Here is a 26315-nt window from a genome sequence, read left to right as displayed (position 1 = left end):
AGAAGAAAGTGCGTAATTTTTTAATCTCATTTATCAGAATCAGTCAGAAGGAAAAACTTGTGAGTAATCCTTTCATGTTGTTTGGGTCCTCAAAGCTTATCATCTAATGTAGTATTGCTGGGAGCATGGTTTGGACTTTTCCTTCACGAGACTTGGGCAAACGGATTTGAAGTTCCATTTGCCGAATTAATTATAAATCGGCTATGTAATGTGATCAGCGACATCTGAGTCATTATTTAAACTTCACCGCTACCCCGGCGCGTAATCCTAAGAGACCTCTGTTGTACAGGACAAGCCGGGATCAAGTTCATCGCTTTTGAAAAAGCAAATGAATTATTCGGTGAGGGCTCCTACTTAAATATTTCGTTTCACGACATGTGTTCATTGACAGACCAACGGAACTAGGAAAGTTCAAGTAAGTAAACAAAAGACTAGGAGCCCCCTCAAAAAGAAAAGGCAGTTATCTGTAGGATAAAGGAAATTCGAAACCAAAGAGAATCTGCACAGGAAAGTATCTTTTCTAAATATCAAGCGCACATTTTCCAGTTATCTTTAGTTTTATTCAGTTCATTTTAGGGGTGGAACAAGACCAGGACACTGAATGGATCATACTTATTTGATTGCTTTGCGGTAAAGGTAGAGATCTTATTTAAGCTTTCCTAAATGATGCAGAGGATTAACCGAGGAAGAGCTAATTGAGTCAGTAATAACTATACTGTACAGAGATTTGTTTTACAAGTGTCATGTAGTACAACTGTCAAACAACGGTACTTCTTTCGAAGCTACTAAACGGAACTTCCTTATAGGCATTGCTGTTTTTGTTATTAAATCAACAATTTCAGTTATTCATGCTTTAGCGTGCTGCATCGACTTATGAAGAATGCGGGAGTTGGATAGCTCAGTTGAAAGAAGTGTAAGAGTTATCGAGGCGAGACCTCGGATTTCTTGACGGTAGAAATGTGCATCAGAAGCCGCGCGCTCGAAAAAAAAAACATCAGATGAATACATATTTGTTCACGCTATTGCGCACTCCTGTTTGCTCTATTTTAAGCGTGACTCGTTTATGTCATTATTTGTTCAGTTTTTGAGCTGTTTATCGTGACAAACAGACGTTTCTGGCAACAGTGTGACGGCCATAGGACTCTCCCTACCTGAGGAAAACATAAGTAGGTCCCAGTTTCTCGCGAGTAAACCAACTCCAGCTGGCGTCGTTTTGTTTAAATGTAGTTCGTATTTCTTTTTAAATTTTTGGACAGTTAAATTGGCCAAAGAGGAGTTCTGAACTTCTTGGGACTACTTTAGTCAACTATATATATATATCTGTGGAGAAATCCAATGCAGAATCCAAGAGCGGCTTAAACAGCACTTTGCCCGCGTCGTGACGTGCTTTAATTATCTGACATCGAGTGGTAGGAGAAATCTTGCTGTTTGAATGGCCCAAAAAGACTATTGCTATTTGTGATAGAGGGAAGGTAAGAGTGTTTGGTTTTGACATCCGATTTTTGATGAAGTCTTAGTTGTGTGTTCTACGGGAAGTCGAAAATGGCTAATTTCTTGCTCATCAGCAGATACGAAATATTGGTATTTCAAAACTAAATGGTGTAGACTGACTTGTGCTTATTTCATACATTTCTGGCTTTTAACACAAAGTTCTATGTCCATTTATGTCAGGTTCAAATCACGAACTTCGTCCGCCAAATTTGAAAGTTTTTGCTGGCCGTGGAATTTGGGTCAAATTCACCCGAAAAACTAGCATCTGAGGGGTTGATGGGGAGTGGATCTCGTATCTCCTATACCAAAACACTTGCCGAGCAATCTTTAGTATATATATACGTAAGTCCACCTAACCTATCTATGATGTTAGTATGGAATAATTTTGCTGACCCCGATCTTTCAGCTTTTTCAGATTTTGTCCGCTTTTCTCAGACATTGCCTCTTAACTAAAACTACAACGGGAAGCTTGTCTGAAAAATAATTTCAGATCAGAAAAACTGACAATTATTTTTTAGAATAACTCTAAGGTCTCATTCCAACTGAAGTGGTATTTATCAACATTTACCCGTATATTTGAATGCGATCGATGGATAAACCAATCAACCACAACTATCCTACCATCACTATGAACTGCTATAGCTCTTGGCCACATAAACTCTCCAGGCCCTCTGCCTTTTTTTTCCGAACTTTGTTACAAATTTACCACTCAGCTCAAATACCTGAACTCTGTTATTGTATTTGTCACAGACCATCAGGTGTCCTGCCGTGCTAACTGACAAAAAATGAGGAAAGTTGAACTGCCCATCCCCGTCACCCTTATTTCCAAATTTGTACAAAAAAATCACCATTTATATCAAACACTTTGATACAATGTTCGTCAAAGTCTGACATTATGAGATGTTTATTATACTGAATACAGTGAAAAGGAGCAGTAAAAGCTTCACCTTCACCAAGTTTATACAAAAACTGACCATTGGATGAAAAGGTTTTTATACATTTGTTGCCCTTATCGGCAACAATGATATTTCCATTCCCGTCAACAGATAAACAAAAAGGACTACTCAACTGATGATCAAGATTACCTTCACCACCAAACTGGTTCAGGTACTCACCTTGATCATTGAACAATTGAACGCGGTGGTTGTCGGTGTCCATCATAATTATGTTCTTCTTCTTATCATGCGCTATGCCAGTAGGGAAATCAAACTCTCCTTGTTTATCACCCTTCCTACCAAAAGATCTTAAGTAAGTTCCATCACTACTAAATACCTGAACCCTGTGGTTAGAAGTTTCAGTCACTAAAATTTTATCTCGTTCATTCACTGCCACTCCATATGGACCGGTAAGCATTCCAACTGACGAACCCATTTGTCGAAAAGATAACAAGGGTCTAAACTGTCTGGGTTTCGCCACAACATTAAATGGACTACCACGAATATGTTCTCCATTTACTTTCACTGATAGTTTGCATTTTCCTGTATCTTTGAGGAAATATCTGCCTTTGTAGCTACCATCTTTGTTATCTTGGACTCGCACTTCCGTGGCACAGTCATAGCCTTCCTGAGTTTTGATTTCCACCATTACACAGTCACGCTCATGGTAACATTGTTCTCCCTCTGTATTTCTTGTTGTTAATAAAAAGTTTGATTGAAGTCCAACAATCGCTTCAGTGATTCCTTTTCCTTCGGCAGTTGACTGATGAGCGATAGTTTTATTCACAAAGGTAACAAATGAGCCGATGCTGTCAGAGTTTAAACTATCAAGTAAGGTTTTGTTTTCTGTGAAACGGAATTGACGAAGACCTTCGATGTCAGATGCGGCTTGTTTTCCATCATCGCTGACCTCTTCCGGTAAGACTGTGTTCAGTGACTTATCCAACTGGATAATCTCGGCGCTTGTACCTCGTTTTAAAAGTGTTACAGTTTTTTCGACCGCTGTTTCCAGCAATGTAACTTGACGCGTTACCTCGCATTGTTGAGTTTGTACGCATCCAAGGGATTCCTTCCGTTGCGTTTCAACTTTGTTTAACATTTCCTTCCTCTTTGTTTCAATGGCTGCAGTCATATTTTCAGCAAATCTGTTGATGTCTCGTTTCACTTCGTCGGTTCGCGCTTCAATATGGTTACACTGTCTCTCAAGGGCAGCAATTTTGCATTTCATCTGTTCAATTTTCTCTTTTTGCGACTCGATCAAAGACTCGACTTGTAACTTGCGTTCACTCGCTGCTTCTTCTAGAAGAATCTTAGCGTGACCATCGTGGATGGTTGCAACACACGAATTACAAATGGCAACATCACAGTTCTTGCAAAAGAACTTGAGTTCTTCTTTTTCGTGATGCTTCTGTTGGCAAAATGCTGGCCGCTTAAATACATCCTCGATGTCTTGATCCTCAAAATCCTTTACAGCAAGAACTCGATGCTCTTTATTCGCTTTGATCATGTTATGCGCAGTGATGCACTCGTCACACCAGAACGCACAGCACTGAAAACAGTAAGAGCTGTGTCTGCTACTTTTGTCGCAGTTTCCACATTTCACTCCAGTAGTATGGCATTCTTTAATGGCCAGCACATCTAGCAAACTGTTGATACGAAAGTTTGTCGGAAGATCCTTGAGGGTTCCACTGCTGGGGACTTGGACTTCTCTTCGGCATTCAGGACAGAGAAATACATGATGGCGCCCACTTGTTCGTGAGATCCCGTTTAAACAATGTAGACAGAAGCTGTGCAAACATGGCAGAATCTTTGGATCGGTAAATGTTGTCATACACACAGAACAGGATACTTCATCATGAAGATTGTCAAGCAAGGTTTTGACATCCATGATTGAGTACGACAAACTGACGCAGAGATTTCGAGTTGAAAAAAGTCACTTATGCGAAACTTTTTGATATAAATTATCATATTTACGTTAGTGATAGCAACCAATCAAGGCAGGTTATGCGGTGATTAAATGTCTGGGTTCTAAGAATTACTTACAGATGTCTGTGGAGAGGTTAGTTCTAAGAAAAGCTTAACCCGTAACAGCCCCTAATTAAATGGTTGCAAAACTCAGACACGAAAATATACCTTTGCCAGAGAAAATAAATGTTTTAAGTCTAATTCCGCTCGAAGAAATTTTCTGTTCACCTTGCTACTTTTCAATTAAAAAGGAAAACAGGCCATCATGAGCTTGTAAACATAACCTGACTGTTGGAAACCTCTAACGGATTTGTTAAGTCCGAAAATTCCTAGATAGACGGTGGGAGGGGTCGAGGATTACATTGCCTGAGAGAAGGTTAATCGGGATGAGAGTATTTGTATAAGAATTCAGTGGATGAAGAAGAAACCAAGAGGTAAGAAACATTTCGAAACGAGGGAAAGGTGGTTAAGGTTTTTGGTCATGAACTTCACGAAAGACTACGAGTATCGTCAGAATGAACATGTGACGCGAATTTCTGCGCGTAAGGAAATATTGAACTTCCGGAAGGTGCTCAGTAATGGTGAGTGGATCACTGCTCACTATTTTAAGGGGATTAATGGGCCAGAAAAACTGATCGAATCGACATGTACGCCTCAAATGCCGATGGAATTTGGGGAGAAAGGAGAGTAAGGTGTCGGTGAGTTTGCCGTATATCGCTAGAAACCGGCCGCCAGCTCCAAGCCAGGCTGGCTTACTAGTGACTCAAGATATGGCCGAGCAGTTTCAATATTTTTCAAGCTTCCAAGGGTGTTCAACCGAAGAGAAAAGGTTGCAAAATTTTGCCTATGTAAAGAGGGTTAGAAATAAGGGAAAGAGATGCGATAAAGAAGTGCTTGCAGTGGAGAGATAAGAAAATCTTTACCTGGCGAAGAAAAAAAATGAAATTATCTTCGTTGCCCTTAAACTCGTAAAAGACGGAGAATTGGGCGTCGGAGAGTTTGTCTTATAGCTGCATCTTCACGCGGAAAATTGAAACCGGCTTCTAGCTCCAAGCGAAGGTGGCTTGTTCATTCAAGGTGTGGCCGAGCATTTTTCTTACGTTTCGAGCTTTGAAGGGTTTGCTACCGAAGAGAAATGGCTGGAGGAAACCATAACTTTGAAGAGAGTTTTAGATAATGATGGAAAGAGGTTCGATAAAGAAGTGGTTTTCATCGCGAGGTATCATTGAAAATCTTCTTCACCAGGGGAAAAGAAGAGAGATGAAATCATTTTCATTGTTTTGAACGATTAAATGCAGCTTAAAGGAGTTTAATCAGAACTGAACTCAAACTGAACTAGTTGCAACTTCCGATTCTTGTTTTGAGATGTGTTGACTGAATTGTGTTATTGGAAACTTTTTGAAGGTTTTTAAAAAATATTATTGAACTGATATTTCCTTTTTAACCACAGATGGCAATAAATGCCCTTAAACACAGGGAACAAGTACGTTCAGTATACTGTTACAGTCACTGATAGTTAAAATATTTTATTTGAACCAGTTTTAAGAGCCCTTGTAGCTTCTATTAATCAGAAAACAAACACGTGACAAGACGTTTAATCATTAGACTCGGGTGGTCATCCACACAGTTAAGAAGAAAGTGCGTAATTTTTTAATCTCATTTATCAGAATCAGTCAGAAGGAAAAACTTGTGATTAACCCTTTCATGTTGTTTGGGTCCTTAATGCTTATAATCTAATATAGTGTTGTTGGGAGGATGGTTTGCACTTTTCCTTCACGAGACTTGGGCAAATTGCAAAAATTGCCGAATTAATTATAAATCGGCTATGTAATGTGATCAGCGACATCTGAGTCATTATTTAAACTTCACCGCTACCCCAGAAAATTCCCAACAAACTGTACAAATCTGTCGTTTATGGTTAGTTACACTAAAAGTCTGCACATTCTGAAACAGGTTCACAGTTTCCTCCTTCGATCATACTTTAATTGAATAATGATTTATTTTCAATAATGAATACACTTAATTACCACAATTTTTCTTCGATCTCTGCTGTTTTCCCTCCCAAACGAACTGGAATCTCAAGGTTACAAGTGAACGATAATTTACATCAATCAAAACAAAAAAAACAAAAAACAAAGAAAACCCTAAGTATTGCAATGCAGTTTTTTGAACGTTACAGTTTCTCTCGGCAAACACTGCATGTGTGATTTACAGGAATAAGGCAATCACTTTGCACTCATTAATCAGCTCAACTGCACTTTGATATTCAGCTTCATGAAACTCTACACTGATGCACCAGTATTGTTTGGTTATAACAAGTGATGTAAAACAAAGAGCCATTAGATAAGGACAGAGACGACAACAAAGGCAAAATGAAAGGGTTGTCCATCTGAGCTCATGAAAAAGAAAAAGAAAAAGACAATACTTGTTTTTGCAGCTGGCAAATTTTTTTCATTTCTAATAACCTTTCTAAAATTTAAAAAAGTGTCGATAAACTATGCATTCAATTAAGATAACATCCGTCTATATATATGGAAAACTACTCGGAAAAACAAGATTTTTAAGTTGACCGTAAAGTAAAACGTGAAGTACGAACTAATTACTACAATGAACCAAATCGAATTCATTGGCTCAAAGTTCTAAAATGTTATTTTCACTAAGACTAAAGCTTATATCTGGGAGATGATTTCAAATTTAGGAGAAAACAATTTTCTTAAAAATTACGGTCTAGGTTGAATTTATTCACATTTACTCAAATATCTGAACGCGATGGTTATAACGATCAGTCACAAGTATCCCTTCTTTTCCAAAGTTTGTTACAAATCTACCACTCAATTCAAATACTTGAACTCTGTGATTCTCTCTGTCACAGAACATGAGGTGTCCAGCCTTGTTAACTGACAAAAAACGAGGTTCATTGAACTGCCCATCCCCGTCCCCCTTATTTCCAAAATTGTACTTGAAATCACCTTTTATATCAAACACTTTGATATAATGTTCATAACTGTCTGACATTATGAGATGTTTGTCATATTGAATACAATGAAGACGAGCAGTAAAAACTTCACCTTCACCAAGTTTATACAAAAACTGGCCATTGGATGAAAAGGTTTTTATACTGTTGCCCATATCGGCAACAATGATATTTCCATTCCCGTCAACAGATAAACCAAAAGGACTACTCAGCTGGTGATCAAGATTTCCTTCACCACCAAACTGGCTCAGGTACTCACCTTGCTCATTAAACAATTGAACGCTGTGGTTTTCTTTGTCCACTACTGTAATGTTATTGTTCGTATCATGTGCTATGCCAGAAGAGAAATGAAACTCTCCTTTATTATAACCCTCACTACCAAAAGATCTCAAGTACGTTCCATCACTGCTGAATACCTGAACCCTGTGGTTACCAGTCTCCAGTCACGGCGATTTCATCTCGTTCATTCACTGACACTCCATATGGACCGGCAAGCATTCCAACTGATGAACCTTCTTGTCCAAAAAGATAACAAGGGTCTGAACTGTTTGGGTTTCGTGTTAACAGCAAATGGACTGCCTCGAATATGTTCTTCATTTGCTTTCACTGATAGTTGGTATTTTCCTGTGTCTTTAAGGAAATATCTGACTTTGTAGCTACCATCTTTGTTACCTTGGACTCGCACTTCCGTAGCACAGTCATAGCCTTGCTGATTTTTGATTCCCACCATTACACAGTCACGGTCGTGGCGACATTGTTCTCCCTCTATATTTCGTGTTGTTAATAAGAATTTCGATGGAAGGCCAATAATCGCTTCAGTGATTCCTTTTCCTTCGGCAGTTGACTGATGAGCGATAGTTTTATTCACAAAGGTCATAAATGAGCCGATGCTGTCCGATTTTATACTATCAAGTACTGTTTTGTTTTCTTTGAAACGGAATTGACGAAAACCTTCAAGGTCAGACGAGGCTTGTTTTCCATAATCACTGACTTATTCCGGAAAGACCTTGTTCAGTGATTTATCTAATTGTGTGACCTCGGCATTGGTACCTCGTTTTTAAAAATGTTTCAGTTTTTTCGATCGCTGTTGTTGGCAGTTTCACTTGACGGTTTATCTCGCATTGTTGAGCTCCCACACATCCAAAGGATTCTTTTAGTTTTGTTTCAACTTTGTTGAACATTTCCTTTTTCTTTGTTTCAATGGCTGCGATCATGTTTTCAGTAAGCCCGGTATGGATGTCTCGTTTCACTGCATCAGCTCGCGCCTCAAGACAGTTACACTGTCTCTCAAGGTCAGCGGTTTGATTTTTCTTCTGTTCAATTTTTTCCTTTTGCGACTCGATTAAATACTGAACTTGTAACTTGCGTTCACTTGCTGCATCTTCTACAAGTATATTAATGTGACCATCATGGATAGTTGCAACACACGAATTACAAATGGCAACATCACAGTTCTTGCAAAAGAACCCCGGGGGGTACTCGATATATTCCTGGGTGGGGAGGTGCGGCGAGGCCCCTCATACCCTGACCCTGTTTAAGACAAATATCGCTGATTTTCCTACCACAGAATTCCGATTTTTGATACCCTGTTTAAGACATTTAATGTGCCTGGTATCAATGCCAAAATCAACGGAATTCAATATTAATTGAAATTAGAGCTTGTGAAAATTTTGCTATTTATCTTCCAAGAAAAGATATCCTGTTTAACACAAAAAGTGATAAATCGATACCCTGATTAAGACAAAAAAATGATAAATTCGATACCCTGTTTAAGAGAAAAATCTCGAAAAACATACCCTGGCTCGCCGCCCGTCCCCATTAAGCCCTTATAAGGGAGTACCCCCCTCGGGAAAAGAACTTGAGTTCTTCTTTTTCGTGATGCTTCTGTTGGCAAAATGCTGGCCGCTTTAATACATCTTCGATGTCTTGATTTTCAAAATCTTTCACTTGTTCGTGGGATCCCGTTCAAACAGTGAAGACAAAAGCTGGGGAAACATGGCAGAATCTTTGGGTCAGTAAACGTTGTTACACACACAGAACAAGATACTTTACCGGGAAGATTGTCAAGCAAAATTCTGATATCCATGATCGAGTACAAGAAACTGACGCAGAGATGTCAAGTTGAAATAAGTCGCCTCACGCAATGCAAAACTTTTTGGTTTTTAATTATCATATTTATCACTCTAACGCTATCAATCAATCAAGGCGGGTTAAACAGGATAGAGATCACTGGGTTCTCAGAATTGTTTACAGATGTCTGTGGAGAGATTAGTTTAAGGAAAGCTTGACCCATAACAGCGCCTAATTAAATGGTTGCAAAACTCAGGCTTACCCTGAAGAAAATAAATCTTTATTGTCAAATTCCACTTGTAAAAACTTGCTATTCACGCTACTGTTTCCTTTCACTTCAAAGTTCAAATCATATGTGACCTCATCGCAAAATCAAGTGGAAATCGATTAACGTTTAACAATCTCTGACAGTGTGGGATCGAGGAGTAAAAATTCATGATGGATGAAGATCGCACGGACGGGGAAGAAACATTTCGAAACGTCAGGGAAAGATGGTCCAAGGTTTTCGGTCATGAACTTCACGAAAGACTACGAGTGTCTTCAGAATGTGAGGAAATTGGACTTTTGTTCCTTGTGTTTAGATCTGTGAAAGAATTTTTTATATGAAATTGAGGGAGGAAATCAGATGTTTTCACGAAAATTTGAGCAGTGTTTTCTCTAGTTAATCATATTCTGTATGAAGTTTTGAAACTCTTTTACCTTCTACTAATAGAATGAACGGATTTTAACATCTATACGAACAATCTTAGGTGGCCATACAGACAGATAGCAACGAAGGCAACAAGTTGGGAATAATCCTTCACTTATGATAGGACCGCTATGAATAATTCTCGCGGTATATTTTGCTAGGAGTATGGTTTGGAGATTGTCTATGCAAAACTAGGGCCAGACGAATCCTTTTATTGCTCAGTTTTTAAACGAACTTCGCATTGCCATCAGCAATTCTGAATCGCTGCTACCCCGGAAAATTCCTATAATAACAAGCCCCACAACCCACTCGTCAGAAGCTGGGTTGAAAAATGAAAATACTGAAACAGGTTCACACTTTGTTTTTACTTTTATTATTGTTTTTTTTTTATGTTTTGAAGTTGCACACTTTTAATAATCTAAGAGGAAAATTTACACATTTCAAATAGCATATATATTGGCAATCGCGAATACATTTCTCCCATAACAATTTTTTCCTGTGTTGCGAAATAATCTTAATGAATCATTACTCAGTTATAAATTTGAATTAAAAAAAAAAATGCCGTCCGTATGTATAATAAGTTAAATTATCGACTCTAAAAATAGCGACTTAAATTTTCACTTTTTATAAACATTTTCATAGTGTTCCATAGGACCCTTTCTTAGATATTCGCTTCCTTCATACACGTTACTTTTCTGTTCTCTTTTTAAGTTTTACCCCAAGCGTACTTGTACATGGCAATAACGACTTCACCCAGGGCAAAAAAACTATGTACATAGAATGATCTGGTCCTATTTCAAACGTAGAACTTCTCAAGACCAAAGATGGCTAGACCTCAGATTACAAAGAACAAATAGGATCGGATGTTTTAACTACTTCCTGAGATTATAACAAAAAGTTCAAGCTAGTTTTATATTAGGTTTTGATAATCACTTAACATCGCTCCATCATATCAAAAGGTGAGGTTTAAAAAAAAGTCGTTAGCAATTTTGAACTTCTGCTGGAGAAATTTCGTCCATTGCAAGTACAAACTACACAGCTTGAACATGATAAAACATATAAATAACAGTGAACATCCCATCTGCTCACCACAAGAGAGCATCAGAACGTTTTCCAAGAAATAAATAAAAGATTTCAAGCAAAATCCAACCAACAAACAAACGAACAAAAACCAAACGTCCTGTATCAGATTATTTACATTTGTAAATTAGAGTGACAAGTTGAAACTGTTCAATTTTCTTACTCTGAAGTTCAAATGACCGTTGTGATTTTATTCTACCTTTCAAGATTGTAAAATAAGGAATAATAGAAAACCCCAATACTACGAAATATTGACAGTATACTCGATGATAACCAGAAGTTCACTACACCCCATTCACAGACGAGAACACATGCCCACAAGTAACAGGGCACCTCACGGTTCATTCCCAGTCCCACGCAGTCTATCTTGCGTTACTTTGACTGGTTTTGCGAGTCCTTGTCCTGGAAATACAGGTCAGTCGGTTATCTACGGCGATTTTATCAACAGCTTTCGTTAAGGAACTACTCGTCAAGGTGGTGGCAAAACTGTGTTCACGTAGAAGGCTTGATGTTACTGGTTGTCACCATGTCAAAGTGAGGTAATTGGTTGTATATAACCTACGCCAGCCAAGTTATGACTAAGTAAGTTAAGTTATTTGTTGTCTAAGTTGCAGTGTTATGAAAGAATTACAGGGAGGGAATGGGAGGGGAGCACTCTGTGGTCTTCTTCGAGGCAAAATCTTTAAATTTGCTATTATTCTGAAGACACATTAGTTTCTGTCACGACATTAGTTTGTAACTATTCCTCCCCAGTTTAAAATACTCCAGTGGCATAAAGTATAGTGTACCCTATTCAAGATGCATGTATAATGACCACAGTAACTTAATTTTTTTCTCCACCCAGCGATTTAGGATTTGGGGTTTGTATTTACTTTGTTGAAGCGCAAACGAGATCAAAGGATACATTTATTCAACAGACGCCGATCCTCGTCAGTATGAGCTTCTTCTTCCAAGCCTTGAAGCAAAACCTGGGCAGTCTCGTACTTGACCTTACACTGAACAAAAATGAGAGTTACAACATAACCAAAGCAAAGCGCGCGCTCTGATTGGTCAATTTAGCGTCCCCCATTTTCCCATGGGTGTACGCTGCTGACGTGAGCAAATGTAAAGACTTTTTCCGCGCGCGCTTGTTTTTTCTGGTCGCGTAAGATTTGTTAAATAAAAGGGAACTCTTTAGCTACAAGGTATCAATGTTATGTTATAAAACAAATGGTAAACACCACAGCGTACACTATTGAGGTATGGATGCACTTGGGAGGTTTGCTAAGCACTCAAGAAGCTAGAGTCGCTCTCGGCTATCGCCTCGAGCGACTCTTACGCTTCTTTCGTGCTTAGCAACCTCCCGCGTGCACCCATAACTCAATAGTGTACGCTGCGGTGTTTACCATTTGTTAATTAGAAAGAGAGAAAAGAGCTGAGAGAAACGTTTTTAAATAGCTGGTTGACGAAACAAGGAGAAAACGTGACAAGAAACAACGACGACGTGGAACAAACAAATGAGGGTTAGTCATGCACCTCTTTTGGGTTTCCGAACAGCTCATCGAGGGCAGCATTTTGACACTAAAGAATTGAAAACAAAAACAAAAGGAAAAAATGAATAAGAAATTCCAGTTCTAGCACGGCATCCACGAATAGCTTGCCTCAACGTTCAAGGTAGTTACCTGTTCCATGGCGTAATGATACATTAGCCTGTCAGCGCTGACCTGTGAGAAGGATGTAAGATGTCAGTATTTTACTCCAAGCCCAACGAAGCAGTGGATAGAAAAAACAGTAAAGGTTGTGCCGGCAGAAAACAGCATGGAAGACACCATGCCAACCTCGTCACAGCTCATCTCGAGGCTCTTGTAAACACAGCTCTAGGAAGCTAGTCCGGATATCAAAGTAACTAAACAATACCGATGGGGAGGGGGGGAGAGGGGGAGAGGAAGAGAGACCAAAAGGCAGACTAGGGGCCGAGAATACAGTGAATACACGTGGCCTGGAGCACTGCCCTTTTTGGTGAAGTTTCCTAAAACTAAGATTAAATCAATCACAACAGTTAACTCCACGAAGGTAAATTTTCAAAGGGGCTCACTGGAATTCAGCTCACACGAACGAAACTCGTCTAAAGCGTAGAGACGCGAGAGACAAAGTTATAATTGATATAAGTTCTGCATATGACTCTTTGGTTGAGAAGGCATTGCAAGTTTAAAGCCAATCGCAAAGTGAACAGGAGCAAACCATGAGCAATTATGCTCGAGAAAGCTGATTAAATCCTAAAAGACCTTAACGCATACACGAAGTAGGCTCACCGTCATAGATTTTCCATCGAGTGTCTGTAGTCCAGGTTCCAAGAGCTGCTTCAGTTGTGACGCCTTTTCCAAACACTGGTGATATCGACCGTTCAAGTCGTTTAGAACTGAAAATTGTAAACGAAGGTAATGAACTCAATGCTTCGTTCAGGTTTGTTACACGCACATGTAGATGAGAGTAGGGCCTTCTAGCATCTATCTATCTCACCATTTTTGACGGCGTTGGAAGGTTTTAAGTGCCCAACTCTGATTTCTCCATGTGCGAAGAGAAGAGACAGATTAAGAGCTCGCAGAGCTTTCACGTACAGTACCAGCTGTTCCATTTTTCTGCAAAGTTTAAGAACCTTAGTTAGCCAGATCTAACTTCGCTATAAAGTAAGGTCTGTATTTGCAAATCCGTGTACAGTGATCCTCTCCTTAACAAGTAGATTTCATCTTACTGTGGGTCTGTTCACAGCTACATCACAGATGACGTCGAAATATGGTAACAACACCAAAGCGGCACAGCCAAGAGTGTCACTGATGTTCTTACCCTTTTGTTTCGACATCTGTTATCTTTAACTGTACAAGACCCACCGAAAAATGGAATCTAATTGTTTTATCGATGAAAAAAAAAAAGAAAAACGTTGTTAATGGTGACGACTATGCGTCCTCCAATATATCATATGTAAAACGAATCGAAACGCGTGTATAATTCAACTTGTCATTTAAACCCAATTTCTTACCTTAATTCGTCACTTTTCAGTCCAATCTGGTCGGCGAGGAGGCTTTCATTCTGAAAGAGAGAAAAACAGAGAATATTCATACACTATCTAAGACCTAAAACAATTCTTCGAGACTTTAACGCTGTTCAACTACACAATTCAACCCAGGGAGCCGAAAAACAACATCAATTCACGTACTTGTCGGATGGCCACAGAGTCTGTCAGCACTGTAAAAGGTGTTCCCCTGGCACTGATCACTTCAAGAATGGCATCCGTCAAAGACAAAACGAAATTAAGTTTCCTAACGCCCTCCGTGTGCTCCATCTGTGGTTTTTACAAAATAAAGAAAAGAGGCAGCTGTCATTTACCTTGGGTTGTTGGGGTAATAACTTAAAAAGTGGTTTTAAACTGACTGTCAAATGTCGCGTGATTCTATTCAATTAGTAATATCTGAGTTAGCTTTACAAAGATCTGTGATTATAAAGCGATCGCATCGAACACTCAACCCCTGTCCTAAGGAAAATCTCATCTAACCTAATGAAAAAATATTGGGTTTCTATTGTCTATTCAGATCTGACGATGAGCGAAACAGAGATTAGGTTCACTGAAACTTTGAAGGCTACTCTGACAATAATGGTTTCCCTGAATGTTTTCGTATATATTTAAATGAGAAATCTGTTGGAGCAATTTTAAATTGAGCGTGGACAGTGATTCAGGATTACAGTAGTTAGTTTCAATACGCTCTCTCATTAGCATTATATATATATACTTTTAGTATAATTTCAGAGCTGAGCAAAGAGTTTCCGGCAATCTGATTGGTCGAGCGGTTCCGTATATGACGCTATATAAATCGCTCCACGCGCTTTATACAAAATGTTAAAGTAAAATGTCAATAAATGTTACTAAAATGTTATGAATTTAGAAATTTCTCTGTTGTTTAGAAACTTCTCTGTTGTTCAGCTCTGAAATTATACTAAAACAGTTATTCGCCTCACGTTCGGTGAATATTGTCGAATAATCCCCTTGACTTCGTCTCGGGGATTATTCGATGATATTCACCTCGCCTTCGGCGAATAATTGTTAAATATAGATATATAATGAGATATTCCTTTACTTTGATTCGGCGTTATGAACGCGTTAGTGTTTGTTTCACCACAGTCAATGGAAAAGTTCTGCAATAAATCAGTTGTAATTATTTTCTTACATCTAAGAGAGTATCTTCCGGCAGTTCAGGAGCTATGAGAGCTATTGGGCCTTCCATGTCGGGAGAAGACGCTTGGGTTTCCTGTGAACCAACCATAAGTCTCTTGGGGCTCCTGCGGGGGAAATTGTCTCCAAATCCGAGAGTAACCTTAGTTCCTGTCGAGATAATTAAGGCGTCAGGGTGAACGGTCTCTATGCAACTCACATGCAGTAGCAATAAAGTAGTTCTTACAACATTAAATTACCATAAACACATTACGAAGCAAATACTAAAAATCTCTCTTGATACAGCAGGTTTCTGTCCATTCTTACTCGCGTTTGGTGATTTCTTCCCGAGCAGAAACACATTCTCACTCGTTTTGGGCGAACACGACCCAACCGTAAAAAGACATTTCAAGGGCTTCATCTCATTGTCAGGATCAACTATGGGATCTCTAGCCTCCGTACTATGGGATGTCTTAGTTGGTGAGCCCGGTATGGTTGGAAGACCTGTAGGGGAAGATGAAATAGGCGGACTTTTTCCCCTCAGGGGGGTGAATCCACCACCTGAGTTCCGACGAAGTACGGGAGTTGCCCCTGTAGCCCCTAGTTGGAACCCTGGTGATGTCAGCAAGCTTCCCTTCCTTGGAAGGCCCATTGCTAGTATGGAGGGCGAGCTATGCACGCGTATGATCTGCTTAGTCTCTGCTCCTGGCTCAGAGAGGTCTGTTATTGGGATACCCATTCCAGAACTTGAATGACGAGCCAGAGCTGTCAATATCGGCGAGCTGTCTGGTGACTGAGTAACCGAAGGCTCAATATTTGACAGTGCTCTTCGGAAGGTCCCAACTGCTGCCTTACTTGCCAGTCCCTTGTTAGCAATTGTGTTTGAGAATCCTGCAACTGCTTTCTGGTGCAAGCCCACGGTCATCTCAGACCCCTGCGCTTGCGTATTAATAGCTTGAGCAGCAGCAGTGAGAGGGATACAGGATAACTTCGGGCTAACTTGAGCTACTTGCCTCTGTGTTGCTGGACTGTTTTTTTGGCTACTACTACTTTGCAATGCACCTGGGCTACTAGTTGGGCTATTGCCTACTGAGGGTTTAGAGGACGGGGTACCAACTCCCTGTTTTCTAGGGGTCATGCCTGAACTTGCTCTGCGGTGAGCGGGGGACGGAGAGGTTCTCGCAGATGCCTGCTTGGGTAAACTTCCAGTGTATGGAATGGGCAGAGGAGTGGATGATGGCTGACCTTTTTGTGCAGGTCCTGGAGAGGAACTTGTGCGCTTTCTTATTGGGATCTCAACTGGAGAGGATTCTGCAGATGACAATGGGGAAAGGGCAGGCGGGGCCTGTACCATAGGGGAAGGGGGAGAGACTGGCGATACTGACTGTGGTGAACCAACAATAAAGGTGGCTCTCTGAGGAGTGCGTGATGATGGAGGAGAAGGAGAACGTGGACTAGTCACAGTCCTTGGAGGTGATTGGCTAGAGACAAAGAAAAATTATAATATTATTTGTAGGTCCTAAATAAATCTGGAGAACTAATGACAAAGAATACTTACCAGAAGTAAGGAAAGAGCGGATCAGAGTGATGCCTCTGCTGATGATGTCCTGGTAAGAGATTGAAATTCATCAAATTATGCCCTACTAACAACAAGATCAAAATGACAATTCTCATTTCATCCACCATATATTTCCAATGGTTTTCAGAAAAGTGATGAGAATAAAAGTATCATGATTTAAAACCAAATTCTTAGAAATTAAAAGTTCAAAGAATTTGGTTTTAAATCAAACTCAAGTCCTATAATGATACTTTTATTCTCATCACTTTTCTGCTTGATTGTGATGAATAGTTGAAATAAAATTATTTACCAGTCACTCCTGAGAGTGATAAGCTTCATGAATCATTCTCATTCAGTGTAGTTCTAATTTTATATGTAATGGTTCAGAAAGTCTTGATACTGAGTAAATTTTATCTGGATAATTGTTTCTACTGCTTAAACTAAGAACACAAAAAAATGACTTATTAAAGTGGATATGAAGACTCATTCTCTAGAAGAAATCCTGACTTGATAGTGAAAACTTAAACCTCTAAAGGGTCAGTGTAGCAACAAAAAAAAAAGGTTTGGAATCATGTTTTATTGGGTTGTATAACAATTTGACTTTGATAATGACGGGGTCATCAGAAATTCTTGTTTTCACACTCCAGTTACAACTACACAGTCATCTACATTTTTCTTTTACAAAATTCTAATTGCAGAGTTATGCTGCATGGCAGGATATAATTTTTTATTAAGAAGACCTTGGCAATGATTTTGTTTAGGTATACGTGTGGCTTGAGATGTGTGCTGTACATTAACAAATGTGAATACTCACTTAGAGTTTCTGGATTAGATGGAACAAGCACAAAACCCTAAATGATAAAGATGAATATTAAACTAATTAGAATTACAAAATGTAAAAAGAAACAAATTTCTCGAGGAGAGGGAAGGAATAATAATCAAAGTCTCATGATAAAGAGGGGTACGTAGTCTCATAGACATAAAATCCAAAGTAGGGCATAGTTTATGCACTCTGGTCTGTGATAAACTGCCATTTAACTACTTTATTTCAGTCTCAGAGTTTTGTTTGCTTTGAAATGGGTATCTTCAGGTCAGTCAGATATAAGGTAGGGGAACTGCAAAGTGGGTTGTTTTGGGGGAACATTCCCCAGGAAAAATCACTGTTGTATAGCATCTGGTACAAGGAGGGGGTATTAACCTTCTTTTCCAACGCTGCCCTAAAAGCTACAATGTGCCATATCTTCTGCACTGGACTAATACACAGGCTAGCTGGATTAATACACAAGCTAGCTGATAAGTACTCTCGGACAAACCTCAACAGCTAGTTCATCATCTTGAGCTGCACTTGGAGGGTAGGCACCTTGAGAACTAAGCTGTGCACCAGAGTCTGAAATAAAAATACAAACAGATGGATGAGATAGAAACAGTGGTCAGCCATCCTGACTATTCCTGTTTCCCAATTCAAGTTTTGACAATCAAGCACTTCTAAACCCTACATGCAATACTTACTGTGCCCAGAGGTGCTGATATTCATGATTATGGGAGGGTCCTGAGGGGAAATGCCAGTGCCATCATGGGGTGGAGTGATGCGATGAAGAAGGTCGACTCTAATGTCACCCAAAGCTTCTGCATCAAAGTTCTGTTAAATTTAATTCAGAAATTTAAAAATAAGAATACTAAGAGTTGATTTTATTTGACTTAATTGTCAGGAGAGAACCTTGTTCAAAAACATTGTGTGATTCATGTTTTACTACCTTGATATGATTCATTTGGCTAACCATGCCATGTGTTCACAATAACTGGTTGTTATAGTAGCTTATTGCTAAAGAATAGATTTGTATAACATTTGCAGAAAAATCTAGGCCCAGTTGTTGGCACATGAGAGTTACATAACACTGTTTACTGCACACACCCTCTCCTGGGGGGATAAGTGTCCCTGTAAAAGTAATAGTAATCAAAGTTTAATGTCTTTACGTGGGGCATGGTTACCCATATTGCCCGAGCGAGAGGCTCATGTATGAAACACAAGACAACAACCCACCCATCCCACCCCAGGGGAGGACATCCATCACACAGTAATCTCGTGCGCGGGAAATTAACACATCATACCCCTAACCCTGCAGGAGATGGGACCTCTATTTATTCGTCCCTATCCGAGAAGACTAGAATATCTAAACCATTTCTTGATGTTATAGATAGGCAGAATATTCTTCACAATTATTTAAAGACCTTGAGTGTTGGTCCGGCTGGGGTTCGAACCCTCGACCTCCCGCACATCAGTCCAGCGCTCTAGCCATTGAGCTAACCGGGAGGCGGTTAGCACAATGGACAGATAAACTTTGAAGTCTATCTGCTGGAGAAAAAATCATCCTGCAGACAACATGAGCCAAGCCTTAAGGGAGTCTTGACTACTCAGATAACCTCCCCTCTCTAGACAGCTGCTTGGACTGTGCACCAACCCTTCTATAAGGACAAACAATATAATGTTATAATTATAATGATGGCACACTTACAGGGGAATACAAGGGTGACCTTGTTCCATGAGGACTTCCAGAGTGTTTACGTTGGTGGACTGGGACATCAACTGGTGTAGCTGTAGACATGTGGATAAATTTTGAAAAATTTTAAATCACAAAACAATTAAAAAAGAAACATTCTCACAATGATTTTAGAAAGTTTTCCAATTCTCAAGCTGTCCATGGACATTTCCAGACAGCAAAAGTTAGCTGAGTCTAAAAAAATCAAAGCTTCTAATATTTTTGATAAATAATTTCACTCAAATCTTAAGTAGCTGGGTTGCTTTTAAATCTTAAAGTAATCAGAATTTCCAGAAAGATCAGAGGAAAAATTATTGAGCCTTTAATAAACAGGAGTAATGGATTTTTGTCTGGAGCAAATATCTCATTCATTTTCTTACTTTGTTCTTGTTAACTGCTTGCCTGCTCATACAGAACATTAGTAGCAACAGTAGTTTTGATCTCGCTTACATGCACGATGGGGAACTCTGCCAGTCAAGAAGGGATGGGCAAAGAAATCCGCTGCAAACCAAAAGATAACTTAATTTACATTTAATACTCAACACTGCTGAGACAGACAAAGTGAATGATGACATACTCTAGTTCTAACACCGTCTAAGAAAGTTGCTATGTAAAGAAAAAACCTTTTTCAGCTCAAAGTGATATTGTTCTCTTCTTTCCTCTGTCAGCCTTGCACTCAGATCATCAATTGAGCATGAGTAACACAGTTCATAGACTACATATAATAAGAGTTGTTGCTGGCACATGATTTAAATAACACAATTTATGGTTATATGAGACAACAAAATCATTTTTGAAAAAAGAATCAAATGTCCTCATAATTATATCTTAGCCTCTACCTCATACAATTCAGCTTCAAATTGCTTTGAACAAGCTTTGCATTTGTCAAGTGAACAGACTTCTCAGTACATTAAAGAAAGATGTAATAATTCTTTACCAAAATCCAGCCTGTCATGAGGATTCCTTTTTAGTAATCCAATGAGTAGGTCCCTCAAGTGGTTTGAAGTACCAGCTGGAATACTGAGGTTACAAAAAGCAGCTGTTTACGTTTCATGGATAACAGTCCTGGTATTAACGAATAATGGTTAATCAAACATAGTACAGTGAAATTTAGTCTGAAATCAGACAGATGATTTCAAAATCTTTTTAGAACTTTTAAAAAGTTGAAAGATTTTTAACTTCCTAGCCAAGTAGCTAGTGATAAGTGAAATGTTAGAAGAATTTCAGTTATTTTGCTAGCCAAACTGGCTGGTGGAAATTGAAAACCACTAGCCAAGACTGAATTTCTACTTGTCTGTGGCTAGTTGGCTAACGTTGGTGTTGAGCACTGTTTTTAGTCCATATAAATATTTGATCCAGTACTGAGCTGATTTGTAAGAGATTTGCAAAAGTTGTTTTTCATTTTCCTCTAATTTGATTGGTCATTTGAAACAAGCCTTTTGATTAGCTGTTAATTGTGTTTTGGTAAAGGTTTCTCATTGGCTGGGAGAAGATGCGATTTAGAGCAAAAAATTGGTGCAATTCCTGAATAAATTTCACCAATGACAGCCAGATTGGATCACTAGTGATTTCAAAAATTGGATCTAATAAAGCATGAAATGAATATCATGATGATAGCTTTCCCTAGTACAGTAATCAGATTGCATATTCAACCAAAAAGCAGCACAGAACTACTTTTAGATAAAGATATACATGTAGAAAGCATTAAAAAATTATTCACATCTATGCCCTTTGGCCACTCACTTGGGAGAAACAGATTTGCTCTTTTCATAAAACTTCTTTAACTGCTGAGGGCTGTTTGCCTGGAAGATAACAAAATCAAAAGAATCCTTGATTTTCATTTATAGTTACTTTGATAAAGGTTGTTACAATTGGTTTTTAAATGCCATGGCATGTAAGAGCACCTGAAAGGGAGCTTTACCAGTGGGGCACTGCTAAACAATTGTCCCTACACTCCAGAGATCAGCTTTGGCATCATATCCTTTGGACATTATAACTTCAGGAGCCTTGAATGACAAAAGAGAAACAAACTTGTCAAATTAATTAATATTGAAAGTGTGATAAGGAATTGGAATTTTGAATAGTACTACATTTCACTCAGTAATCTTGAAATATAGTCAGATGCTTTACACAGAGTTCTACCAACAATTGCTGTATACAGATAATAACAAATAAGAATTCTAAAAAGTCCAAAATGGCAGTAATTTTCTTTTTAAATTAACCACTTACACTTACAAAGGTGGTTTCACCACTACCTATTTAATTAAAGGTGAATCCATATTTTTAAATGGCCTCTTAAGTCTAAAATACATAGTAAAATTCATGCAACTTGAGAATACAAAAGATCTACTTTAAAATATACAAGTATTAGTAGTTTACACAAACCATGTACATAGGAGATCCACATAAAGTAGCAGCCATCATTTTACCAGGGAGAAATCTTGCAAACCCAAAGTCAGCTAAAATAATAATTAAGAAAAACTAAAATCAATTTTTATCAATATAAAAGTAAATACCTCAGAACTCTGTCACTATACCAGTCCTGATCCAAAATAAGAAAGGAAAAGGAAGAGGTTAGTAACTTGATGTTGTGAAAAGCTTCTTGTTACAGAATACTGCGAGAATAATTTAAGACATTAAGGCTCATCTCAGAGAGGGTTCCCTATAAAGAAGTTTGACACCATGAGGGTGAAAGATTGAGGTTGAACTGAGGCCAGATGGAGAGTAAATCCCCAGACAGACACCTAGAGAGCCCCTTTTATTGGTTACACCCAATGAGAAATAGAAAGTACCTCCCATCCAAAACTTACCAATCTTTATTTTGATCTGTGATGGTGAGGGTGTGGTTGTCCCTGCATAGTGCAGCAGTAGATTCTGAGGCTTTAGATCTCTGTGCACAACACCTTTGGATTGCAGCATGCACATGGCAGAAGCTATGGAGAGCCAAAACGATTAAAAGAATTGAATATCATGATACGTTAGAACAAATACATTACAGCTACATTCCAGCTGAAAGACAATGTAAATTTGAAATAAAAGATCAACAGTGGGATAAAATCGATGAAACCCATACCTGTAACGATGTCACTTGGATGGCCGCGCAATGACCCAGATTAAACTATATAACGGAACTAGTCTTTATTCATCCGCCATGACAACCGGAAAGCATGGCCCATACAAATATCCATGATCCTTTGCAATGTCTAAGAACTTCCGCTAGGACAACTTCCGGTAAAATAATATCAAAACATTACAATACCTATTTGACGTAAAAAAATATGGATGGTATCCTCACTAAGGGTTCCCTTTGCTGTAGAGAAAAACGTAGGTTTATAATATGTTGATCACCCTTCAATAACAATGTAGGTGTACTTAAAGTTTGATAACCTGTTTATTGTAACAAAAGGGAAATATTCTTACCACGAAGGTAGTCTGCAAGAGAGGTTAGTTCTAAGAAAAGCTTGACCCGTAACAGCCCCTAAGTTATTAAATGATTGCAAAACTCAGACGCGAAAATATGCTTTTACTGAAGAAAATAAAAATGTTTGATGTAAAATTCCACAAGAAGACATTTTCTGTTCACGCTGCTGCTAATACTTTTCAATTAAAAAGGGAAACAGGTCATCATGAGCTTGTAAGCATAACCTGACTGTTGTAAACCTCTAAGGGATTTGTTAGGTTGGAAAAATCCTATATAGTTAAAGTATGTGTCAGGATGGGAGTATGTGTTTAAGAATTCAGTGGATGATGAAGAGACCAAGAGGGAAGAAACATTTCGAAACGAGGGAAACATGGTCCAAGGTTTCTGGTCACGAACCTCACGAAAGACCACGAGTATCGTCAGAATGAACATGCGACGTGAATTTCTGCGCGTAAGGAAAGATGAAACTTCAAGTAGGCGCTTGGCAAAGGTGAGAGTATTCTCGCTCGCTATTCTATGGAGATTACTGTGCTTGAAAAATCGATCGAGTCGACCCGTACACCTAAACTGCAGATGGAATTTGAGAGAATAGAGAATTGGGCGTCAGCGAGTTTGTTGTACCGTATGAAACCGGCCGCCAGCTCCAAGCCAAGCTGGCTTGCTAGTTATTAAAAATGTAACCGAGCATTTTGAGTACGTCTCAAGCTTCGAAAGGTTTTTTACCGAAGAGATGAGGTCGTAAAATCTCGTCTTCGTAGAGAGCTTTAGATAATTAGGGAAAGAGATACGATAAAGAAGTGGTTGCAGTGGAGAGATCCAAAAATCTTTACTGGCGAAGAAAAAAAATGAAGTTATCTTCATTTTCGCCTAAACTGCGAATGGTTTTCCGAGAAGACAGAAATTGGGCGTCGGAGAGTTCATCCTATAGCTGCATCTTCCCTATGAAAATTCAAACCGGCCTCCAGCTCTAAGCGAAGGTGGCTTGTTTATTCAAGATATGGCCGAGCATTTTGCTTACGTATCGAGCTTTGAAGGGTTTGCTAAAGAAGAGAAGTGGCTGGAGGAAATCTTGACTTTGAAGAGAGCTTTAGATAATGAGGGAAAGAGGTACGATAAAGAAGTGGTTTTCACTGCGAGGTATGAAAATCTTCACTTGGGGAAGAAGAGAAACAAAATCACTTTCGTTGTTGCGAACGATTAAGCGAGGCTGTAGGAGTTTAGTCGGTTCAGAATTGAACTCAAACTGAACTCGCAACTTTCGATTGCATGTTGTTTTGAGATGTGTTGAGTGACTTGTGTTATTGGAAATATTTTGAAAGTTTTCAAAAATATTATTGAACTGATCCTTCCTCTTTGAACACAAAGGGAAATAGATCGCCCTTAAACACAGGGAGCAAGTATACTGTTCGAGTCACTGAGAGTTAAAATATTTTTACAGCTTTAAGAGCCCTTGCACCCTCCAGTGATAAAACAAACACGTGGTAAGCGGCTGTCCAGATAGTTAAGAAAAAGTGGAATTTTTTTCACTCTCATTCATAAGAATCAGTCAGGGGAAAACGTGTGATCCATTGTTGTAAGGATTATGGTTTGGAGGTTTCCCTCACGAGCCGGATTTTAGCCGAACGGAACTAAACTTCCATTTCCCGAATTAATATTAACTGAGCTGCACAACCCTGTTGTTTAAAAGTATGTAAATAACACTAGAAAGCTGAACACTCTGAAACAGACTCTTACTTTCCTCACTCGATCAAACTCAGTTTACTGATTGATTCTTCTCTTTCAATGGCGAATACACTATCACAACAATTTTTCTTCAATCTCTATTGTTTGCCCTCCCTAACAAACTAGAATCTAAAGCAGTATCACAAGAGTTTGTCTGATCTGTGGTGTTTGCCCTCCCTAAGAACTGAATTAGAAGCTTGAGATTACAAATGGGCGATACGGATACACTAATTGAAACCAGAAAGAAAAAAAAATCTAGGTGTTGTCATGCAGCATTTTTCAGAATTACTTCAAAGTTTGAATGTAACAGAAGTTGCATTTATTAACATTTACCCAAGTATCTGAATACGATTGTTCAACCAATCAGCCACAACTATCCTGCCATCACTAAGAACTGCTGTACATATTGGACAGTAGAAGTCTCCTGGCCCATTACCTCTCTTTCCAAACTTTGTTACAAATTTACCACTCACTTCAAATACCTGAACTCTGTGATTGTCTTTATCACAGACCATCAGGTGTCCTGCCTTGTTAACTGACAAAAAACGAGGTTGATTGAACTGCCCATTCCCGTTTCCCCTATTTCCAAATTTGTACAAAAAATCGCCATTTATATCAAACACTTTGAAACAATGTTCACCACTGTCTGACACTATAAGATGTTTGTTATATTGAATACAGTGAAGAGGAGCAGTAAACGCTTCACCTTCACCAAGTTTATACAAAAACTGGCCATCGGATGAAAATGTTTTTATACATTTGTTGCCCGTATCGGCAACAACGATATTCCATTCCCGTCAACAGATAAACCAAAAGGACTACTCAGCTGGTGATCAAGATTTCCTTCACCACCAAACTGGTTCAGGTACTCACCTTGATCATTGAACAACTGAACACGGTGGTTATAAGTGTTCACAACAATTATGTTCTTATTCTTATCATGCGCTAGTATGCCAGTAGGGAAATTAAACTCTCCCTGTTTATCACCCTTCCTACCAAAAGATCTTAGGTAAATTCCATCACTACTAAATACCTGAACCCTGTGGTTATTGTTAGTCACTAAAATTTCATCTCGTTCATTCACGGCCACTCCATATTGACAGCGAAACATTCCAGGTGACGAACCCATTTGTCCAAAAGATAGCAAGGCTCTAAACTGTCTGGGTTTCGCCACAACATTAAATGGACTGCCACGAATATGTTCTCCATTTGCTTTCACTGATAGTAGGCATTTTCCTGTATCTTTGAGGAAATATCTGACTTTGTAGCTACCATCTTTGTTATCTTGGACTTGCACTTCCGTGGCACAGTCAAGGCCTTGCTGAGTTTTTATTTCCACCATCACATAGTCACGTTCATTGTAGCATTGTTCTCCCTTTGTATTTCTTATTGTTAATAAAAAGTTTGATTGAAGTCCAACAATCGCTTCAGTGATTCCTTTTCCTTCGGCAGTTGACTGATGAGCGAGAGTTTTATTCACAAAGGTTACAAATGAGCCGATGCAGTTTTTTGAACGTTACAGTTTCTCTTGGCAAACACTGCATGTGTGATTTACAGCAAAAAGGCAATCACTTTGCACTCATTAATCAGCTCAACTGCACTTTGATATTCAGTTTCAAGAAACTCTACACTGATAGACCAGTATTGTTTGGTTATAACAAGTGATCTAAAACAAAGAGCCATTAGATAAG

At 38.9% G+C, this 26315-nt stretch overlaps 2 pseudogenes across 1 annotated transcript; both read right to left on the bottom strand.

Moving 5' to 3' along the window:
- Positions 1 to 2085: 2085 nt before the first annotated feature.
- Positions 2086 to 4470, bottom strand: LOC148717525 (E3 ubiquitin-protein ligase TRIM71-like; annotated as a pseudogene).
- A 6003-nt stretch (positions 4471 to 10473) lies between these two features.
- On the bottom strand, positions 10474 to 25966 carry LOC111346310 (serine/threonine-protein kinase ULK2-like; annotated as a pseudogene). Its single transcript, XR_015994837.1, has 25 exons — positions 25498 to 25966; positions 25107 to 25276; positions 22902 to 22959; positions 22741 to 22791; positions 22292 to 22414; positions 21867 to 21940; positions 21386 to 21487; positions 21225 to 21283; positions 20419 to 20501; positions 19932 to 19982; positions 19458 to 19537; positions 18454 to 18583; positions 18258 to 18331; positions 17759 to 17795; positions 16945 to 16993; positions 15714 to 16867; positions 15403 to 15557; positions 14397 to 14522; positions 14220 to 14269; positions 13703 to 13821; positions 13495 to 13601; positions 12865 to 12906; positions 12719 to 12763; positions 12108 to 12198; positions 10474 to 11781 (listed from the first exon to the last, which is right to left on the bottom strand). The product of XR_015994837.1 is annotated as a serine/threonine-protein kinase ULK2-like (transcript).
- Positions 25967 to 26315: the final 349 nt, after the last annotated feature.

The sequence above is a fragment of the Stylophora pistillata genome, chromosome 13, assembly GCF_964205215.1.
Source record: "Stylophora pistillata chromosome 13, jaStyPist1.2, whole genome shotgun sequence".
In the NCBI taxonomy this organism is placed as follows: domain Eukaryota; kingdom Metazoa; phylum Cnidaria; class Anthozoa; order Scleractinia; family Pocilloporidae; genus Stylophora; species Stylophora pistillata.
Note: the sequence above shows the minus strand (reverse complement) of the source record. Positions and strands in the feature narration are given on the sequence as shown.